This window comes from Chrysoperla carnea, chromosome 1, assembly GCF_905475395.1.
Source record: "Chrysoperla carnea chromosome 1, inChrCarn1.1, whole genome shotgun sequence".
NCBI lineage: Eukaryota > Metazoa > Arthropoda > Insecta > Neuroptera > Chrysopidae > Chrysoperla > Chrysoperla carnea.
In genome coordinates, this window is record NC_058337.1 from 33521170 (window position 1) to 33530196 (window position 9027).

Below are 9027 nucleotides of genomic sequence, written 5' to 3' on the forward strand. Positions count from 1 at the left end.
TATTTATATTTTAAATAAATATATAAGGGATAGGTAGATTATATATATAAAGATTAGGTATAATGCATATTTATGTTTATATTATTGTATTATGGTATTATTGTATTTTATTGTATATAAAGTTTAGTCTCAAACAGTTATAATACCAAGAAATGTTATATAAAATTTACAAGGTATAATATTCTATTTTATTAAATTTATTAAATATATGAATGAAGATATTGCTTTCATTCTTAAATGGATACCAGTTTATTGGCCAGTCCAATGACATCATATTTGATAATGATAAATACAAAATACCTACATCTTATCGACTTTTTTTTTAAAGCTTTTTAAGACTTTTTGCCCTAAGCATTGTCCAAAGTACAAAATATATTTTTATAAATATCTACAATTTTAAAACCATCGGTAGCCATTTATATTATATGAAGTAAGAAGAGTATGGACGTTCTTATGTTTAAAACAATAGGGATTGTAAATGTGTATACATGGACACAATCTATACGGTCCGACTTACCACTTGAAGTTGTATACATTACTATACCAATCACACAAAGAGACACATAACCATAACACACAGTAGGCACACATCCTCACTTTGTTTTTTACATAAGAACGTCCATAATAACTCTTTTTACCTCATATATTTTATATGGCTAAGCTAATAATTGAGTTATTTTATCGAGGCCAATATTTTAAAAAACAAAGTACGTTTTTAAGCACACATTTAAATTTAAGCGATTCAATCTTTTAATTCTAAGTTAACATTATTACTATTCTAGGAAGTTTTTGTGTCTTGCAATTTTTCAACTTACCTACCTTTCCGCGCTTTTTTCGAGATTTAAGTGCTTTACTCTTTTTTGTAACGGTTATATCTCGAAAATAGTGAGTTCAATTTAGGTGAAGAAAAAAAACACAAAATGGTCTTAGAATAGTCTAAAATAGAAATTTAAATCGTTTTTAAGTAAAACTTTTGATAACTACCATACGATAATCGTCAATTTTGTTTATGACAAAGTTTCAGTTTAAAAGTGCGAATTTTTTTTATAAAACTTGATGTGAGGGAAAAAGAGTCAAAAGACAAAGACTCTTTAAAATCATCCAAAATATGATGATACAACAAGTTTCAAGTCAAATATTTGTTCGAAATAACACAAAAATCGTTAATTTCGACAATATCAAATTTTATCAAAATTAGATTTTTTTTCAATCATTTGTATCTCAATAACGGTGAATTTGAGGGAAAAAAGTCTTGAGATAAAAAATGCTTAGAATACCTTAAAATATAAAATTCAATAACTGTTTTCTCAAATTTCATGATTTTTCAGCAGAATTAGCTTAGGCGAACTTCTATACGCGCGAATAGAATTGCAATCTTTTGACCTTTTTTTCGGCATTATTTCTTACAGTAAAAGTAAAGGGAATAATAAAGTATAATAAGAATATTTTAAAAAAATTATTGTTTCATAATTTTTTATTAGTTATGATTGAATTAACTCATCAAACTTTATATGTCACAAAAAGTTTACGTTGTTTCCAAAAGAATATGTTTTAAAGATGTATGAGCATGACAACAATGTTTGATTTAAAGGCTCAAAATTTGTTTGTAGGTAGTCTTTTACTCAAAGAATATGTGGTTAAAATTTCAGCTTAGGTATCCGTGCAAATTTTTAAGAAAAAAGTCATTAAAAATCGATATAAAATACATTGGCTCTTATGAAGGAATCTCAAAAAACGACATATTTTGGAAGTTTTTGAAAATTTTCATTTGGAATGAATGAAAACAAATTTAAAAAAAACTTTTTAATAGAAAGTAAACATATTAGCAATGAATGAATGAAGAAAAGAAAAAAACTAAGTGTCACCGTCCATATAAGGGATGTAAGAGCAGGGTAGATTAAGGGTTGAAATTATTTTTATCTTATTTTCAACTTTGATGATGAATTTTGTTATAACTTCATGAATGTAGACGAAAAATAAGAATAAAATTTTTCGATATGTGTCTTGGTTTTCGAAATATCGAAAGCTAAATAATTAAACAAAATTTTCAATTTTCGATATTTTGAAAATTAAGCCAGATTTCGAAAAATTTTATTCTTACTTTTCGTCTTATATCGTCAAGTAATAATATAAATTTATCATCAAAATTGAAAATATCTATTTTTAAATTTGTGCCCCCACTACCATGCTCATACATCCTTAAATGCCTGTATAATAACAAAAACTTAGGATATTATTTACAATTTTATTGTAGATAAATTTATTTATATTATAATAATATGTCAAAATACATAAATGTATGTATATTTATTATATTTTATATTTTATTTTATATTACATATTACGTATTTAATTTATTATATGTACTTTATATAGAAATGATATTATTTAGAAATTATAATGGTTTATTGCAGGCTTTCATTATTTCTTTCATAAATGGATCGAACACAAATTACAACTATTTGTTCATTTTATTTGCATAATAAAATAAATTTCTAAGATATTTAATAGAAATATAAAGAAAACAAATGAAAACAAACAATTGACTGAGTTAATTCTTGAAATACTAGGTAAAGACAATGTTGATTACGCAATCGTTTGTTTTTTGCGTCATATAAGTATAGAAAGATAGCCAAACATATATACATATTTTCGAAAAAATGTTTCTACCAAAAGTTGTTTATTTTTTTATAAGGAACATTTTTTCTAACGGTTCTATCTCTAACGGTTTACAAGATAGATCCTACGGACCGAAAATAAAATTGACCTATGCGGCTTATTTGCGAACTCGAACCTCATTTTTTATGATGTCTGTAGATCAGCTTAAGGTAATTCTACCCAGGCAGTCCGTGAAAAATTATTGCTTATTACTCATGCTATATCTACACAACTAAACTTTCAATCAAGTTTTTGTTGTTGTTACTGTATCTCTTCACATACTGTCTCACACCTATACAAGGAATGAATACACATATAATCTAGGACAAATATTTAATTTAATATTTTATGGAACCTTAATGGTGAATCTTTTTTTTTTCAATATTTCGAAATATAATATTACTCCAAATATTGGTTTCTTGTTAAAAAACTAGAAAAAAATAAGAAGCCATATTCGCACGCTGCTCCCATGCTACGTGTGTTAAAAATGTCATTTTTAATTGCAATTTTCTCATGTGAAGCGTGGTAAACTCTCTTCAAATTTTAACAGGGTGGACTTTTAGACTTTTAATTAATTATATTCAAACTTTTCTACATTTCTTAAGATTGTGCTTACATGACCCAATTACCTTAAATAAGTAATTTTTAATGTGTAAAAGTATTATTTCGTACCTACATAAGCTATTAGATTTTACTTATACTAAATAAAATTTTTAGTATATAAAACTAAAAATAATATTTTGAAAAAATCTCAAGGACATTAAATTTATTATAATACGTTTGCAATAAATACTTCGTCATATACAGAATGTCTACGTAAGTTGGCTACATATGCAAAACTATTTTATTACAAGTTTTACGAAAAAAAGTTATTCTTTATAAAAATTTCTGCTTTCGAAAATTTTAACATTCAGCTATTCACTTTTGACATCGAATGTACAGGATGTTCACAAATTAAAAAAGTTCAACAGGAATGTTAATGATTGTAGTCCATTTAGAACAGATCATAAGAGAAACGTTTCAAGAAATCACTCCCGAAATATAAAGGAGTGTATTTAACAAGTTTGTAAAAGAACAATTACATGTATGGAACACGAAGGTGAATACGTTAAGACAAGAACGAGCTGAAGATAATTGTTTTTACTTACGTCAACAATAATAATAGTAACGTAATGTAGGTATTAAAAATAAATGTGACAATTACTATTGTTATTGTTAACGTAAGTATAACAGCAGTAAACATTCTAAGTACGATGTCTGGATAATTTGATTAACACATATCTAACGTGTTTTATCAGTAGGATTTGTAAAATTTAATTTAAAATTGTATTGGTCAAAACATTCACGTCGTTAACAACTCATTCCCTAACAGTTATGTTCAATTCGTTTTTGTATCCACCTTCGACTTCCATACATGTAATTGTTCTTTTACAAAATTTTTAAATACGCTCAAAACATCAAAATTTCTCAATTTGTGGATACCCTATACATTTGATGTGAAAAATGAATAGCTGAATGTTAATAGTTTCTATATAATAAAAAATTTTTCCTTATGTAGCCAACTTAAGTAGCCACTCTGTATACCAATAAACTACTGACTTGACTGAAAATATTGAAATGCAAAATATCGTTGATTCAAATCACAGTAAAAGTGTTGTATGGAAAATGATTTAGGTAGGTACTTACTTACAAATACCAGATCAGAAGTGATGCAAATTTTTGATAGCTCGATTGAATTTCTGTTTAACTACAATTAACATGTAATCTATTTGACTGCAGTACATTAAATTTATTTATCAAATAACCTTGGCGCTCCATAATAATTATAATTTTATATATTGATATTATAAAAAAAGTATATATTAGTTTAGTAATTTTTTTAAAATAATATTAGAGAAATTGATATTACCTATTCTCCAGTCGCTAGTTAGGGTTGAGTGACCATGAAGGAATTGGCATAATATTTAGATCTTTTTCGCTGTTTTTTGTCCTGTTAAATCGATTATTAATGGTTAGAACCCGTCCATTCGGTCAGTTTTTATCCACATTGTTTTTGAGGAGTACCTACACAAACCCTCATCCGATCGACTCAATAATTCGAATATTCAATCCAGTGTTGATTTAATCAAAAATTCCCAGAATATTTTTGCTTAAATTGAATCGTTCGTTACACTATAATCAACTTCCCAGTATAAGAAGTTATTGTAATGGGTCCGATTTTCGAAACCGAATTTTTCAACATACCTTTACGTTTTATGGTCAGAACAAGGCATTAATTTATTAGAGAGAGCTTTACTTTGTGGAATTCCATTATAATAGCTGATGAAATCATTAAAAATTTTTTAATTTGCACAATTCCACTCTTTATTTAATATTTTAAAAATTTATAATATCATGACATTTTTCGGTCTGTACAACGCATTCACTGTTTGAAAATGGCTGTAAGGAAACAATGTATCGACTTTGTTGAGGTATTGATCGAAGCATGGTAATGGCAAAATGACTCGAAAATAAATTCATACTATTCAATCGAGTCTTTTCGAATCGGACGACTTTTAAAAAAAATTGTTTTCTAATGGATATCACGCGAACAAAAAATGATATCAACATCGTTGAAGCGTCGGTCGAGCGTATTAACGGAAATATGATCCAAAAAAAATTTCAGATCGCACCGACCCTACAACTCCAATTTTTACGAGACTTTGCCCAGACTGTTCATATGATGGTGTAGAAAAAGTGAGTTTGGTCAGAAAGTGTGATTTCTAAGTTCGTAATAACCAATCTTGCTGAAAAATCATGAAAATAGAAAAAAAATGTCGGATGTTATATTCGAAGCGTTTTTGCCCCTAGAAATTTTTTCCCTTTCCTTTGCCGTTTTATAGTTACTTGAGCGTTCAAAAACAATTAATCGTTCTTTGATGGACATTTGATATTGACAAAATTTACGATTAGTGTGTGGTTTTGACTTTTGATCAAATATTTTATTCAAAACCAATTGGATATTATATTTTGGACATTTGAAGCAATTTTTGTCTTATGACTTTTTTCACTCGCAGAGTGGTTTTGATCAAACATTTGATTAGAAAACCAATTGATTTTATATTTTTACAATCAAGCCTTGGAACACTCAAAAATTGAAGAATATGAAAATGGCACAAAGAGGATACGGAAGAGAATATAAATCTGTCGAAGACATTTCATTTCATTACCCGGTCGATATACTTTCAGAGTGCCAGTATATCTAGTGTTTATAGACAGAGTTGTGGTTGAACTTCAAAAGAAGCGAAAAATTGTACAGCAATTATCAATTTGAACCTTGAAGTAGTGCAAAAAGTTACTAACGATGTGTTCTGGTGATTGAGAAAAGTGCTTTTCTTATATGAATGTTATATAGGTTCTTTTTGCTACAATTATAATTTACCAAGGTACGAAAGGAATATATTTCGTATCGGGTGTCCCACGACACCTCTCGATTTTTTTAAATGTCTGACTTAGAATATATATAATCTGATAGAAAATTGTTGAAAAACAACGAAATCTTTCATTCAAATAAAGAACAATCACTTATTTTAATAATTAAATAATATTCTATAAACTGAATGACAAGTAAGTAAGAAACACAACAAAACACACAACAAAAGATACCTCAACAATAAACAAAGTTATAGAATAATTACAAAACTGTTTAAAGTAATATTATATATTTTATAATTTATAATTAATTATAAATTAATCTTATTTATTATAATAATGCCAGTATGTCATATTAATCAGTTGAGTTGAGTTGAGTTGGTAGTCATGAGGTAGTAAGTAGAATAGCTGTTGTGTTGTGGTACCTTGTATTATTTATTTATTTATGTATTTATTTAGTTTTGGTGTGGTTGATGAGGTATCGCTCCCTCTATTTGAAAACTTTTTGATAAAATACAACACAATCATTCATATACCTCAAACTCATATGTTAGGTTATAACATAAATAAAATTAGCGTGGCGCTTATGAATATTTTATCAAAAGGTTTTCAACATACATACATACATACATACATGCATACAAAATATATTCCTAAATATTTATATACATAAATAAAAAACATAATGGTTCAGATAAAAGCTGTACCGATGTATACAAGTGAAAACATTCAATGAAAGTTAAAACCCTATTTAGGCCATTGGATCCCGACGGTGTTTGTACCTTCCATCTAATAGGCTTTTGTCTACTAAGAATTAATCGAATTGATAAAAGTTTCTAATGATTAATTAATCATGATATGTAGATAACAAACCACAAAATTAATTTTTATAAAATATAAGGATTATTATTATTTTAAAAAATAACTTCTTTAAAATTATATATCCAGTCACGTGACAGCAAACACCAATCAGATGTACTTTGAAAGCTCTACGTCACGTCATATGAAAGGCTATGTAAGCTTACAGATACCAAAACATTTAAACTTGCAATTACTTGTAAACTTGCATATACTAAAATGATTTTATGTCACGGTTTGATGTCATTCAGGACGCCATGACACTTCACTATTTTAGAAGATAGTTTGAATTGGTTTTTTAAAATGCAAAATTCATAAGGTTAAAATTTTTTTTAAATACTGTTTCATAAAGCCTATTTATACACACTTTACTTTCCTCCTCTTAATTATTATTTTTGGATGAAACTATTCTTTGGTTTGTAGATAATAACGTTAAGTTTACAAATATCATTATACATCGTCGGATTTTTTTAAAATGTCAATATAAAACTAAAATTTGACTCATACAGACTCCATTATGGATTCCAGACAATTTGATGGAAACTGTTTAATTCATCGATACAAATCAGAGGCTCTCAAACTTATTTCGTCTATCGCCCACTGCGAGAATCAATTATTTTTCAGCTCCCTTAAAGTGTATTATACAATCTTATCCTATTAAATTTATCCTATACAAAAAACTTTACCGTCCCTTTTTAGACCTCTAACGCCCACAAGGGGGAACGCAGTTTCATTATATCTTTTTGTAGAAGCACTCATAGCACTATAACGATACTGTAATAACATTGTGATCTCTATCGTTAACGACAGCCAATGTCATCGAACCCTATCGAATTTTTAGATTCATTTCATATCACTTTTGAGTAAAAGGTCTTTTCCCTCTATTTCGTCCCTGCTAAATTCCAATCTGCCAATTTCCCAACCAAAATCCCCGCCGGTAGTGAGATATTCAAGGTGGCGTCCAAGATGGTGCCGAAATCAGGACTGTAAAGCCCCCATTTGACTGAGGAATGCGCCCGAAATGTGCAATTATACGCTTTTAAGCATGAGGAACTCGAAAATGCACTTAAAAAATTAAAGGTTAGGATTTTTCAAGATGGTAACTAAGATTACAAAAATTCTCTCTAACAACATTTTAACTTGACCCTTAATTCAATTACAAAATATAGGACATTATTTAATGAAACAAAAACGAAAGCTTACAAGAGCTTACAGAAAATTTATTAGTGTGCCTCTCCATAATTTAGTCCTGAACAGGTGTGTTTTTAGGGAATACACAGTTTTACACACCGCATATTTGCTTTCCTACAGCTGTCGTTTTTCGGGTTACAAAGGCTCTTACAGTGATAAATAATTTCTGGACAAGACTGAGGTATAGATCTAAAGTCATGAGTTGACGCACAAGTTGATCGCCATCAGCGCTCATCCGCAATCTTCAAGGCAGAGACGGCGTGGGAAGATACGCATTCTTCTGGATACAAACCAGAAACCATAAATAAATATATTATATATCATTAAATACCGTTTTTACCGCCTTTCATGTAAATATCCAGGGCAACTCACTTGGTAATGGCATATTTTGATGTGCAACCGTTGTGCATCTGATGTAAGAAGGGAATGTTTCTGGTTTTCTTACATCTCCAAACTAGCCTCATTCCCATTGACTCAACTCGTTAGATCCTGAAACTTAACCGTGTTCGTTGGGATTTACAACCTTAAATGGAGTATCCATGCCACCTACAAATAGATACCATAGGATAGATCAAAAACTGGTCTCTTCAATTCTAAACACGAAGTGTAATCAATTATTTGCATATTATAGAAGTAGAACATTATTAAGACCCACTTTGTTTGATTATACAAATACTCATTATTTCTCTATATTATTTATTTCACATCAAAATTAAACAACAAAGTCAGTCAGTTTTACATTTATAATATCACATGTAAAATATAATAAAACCGATCGGCTTTGTTCGTTTACAATTCGGATTGCCGATCGTATAAATACGTGTGGATTGTGTGTACATGTATGTATTGTATACGTGTTGTATAGTTACTAACTTTAATATTCGTATAAAATCGTTTATATTAACGAAT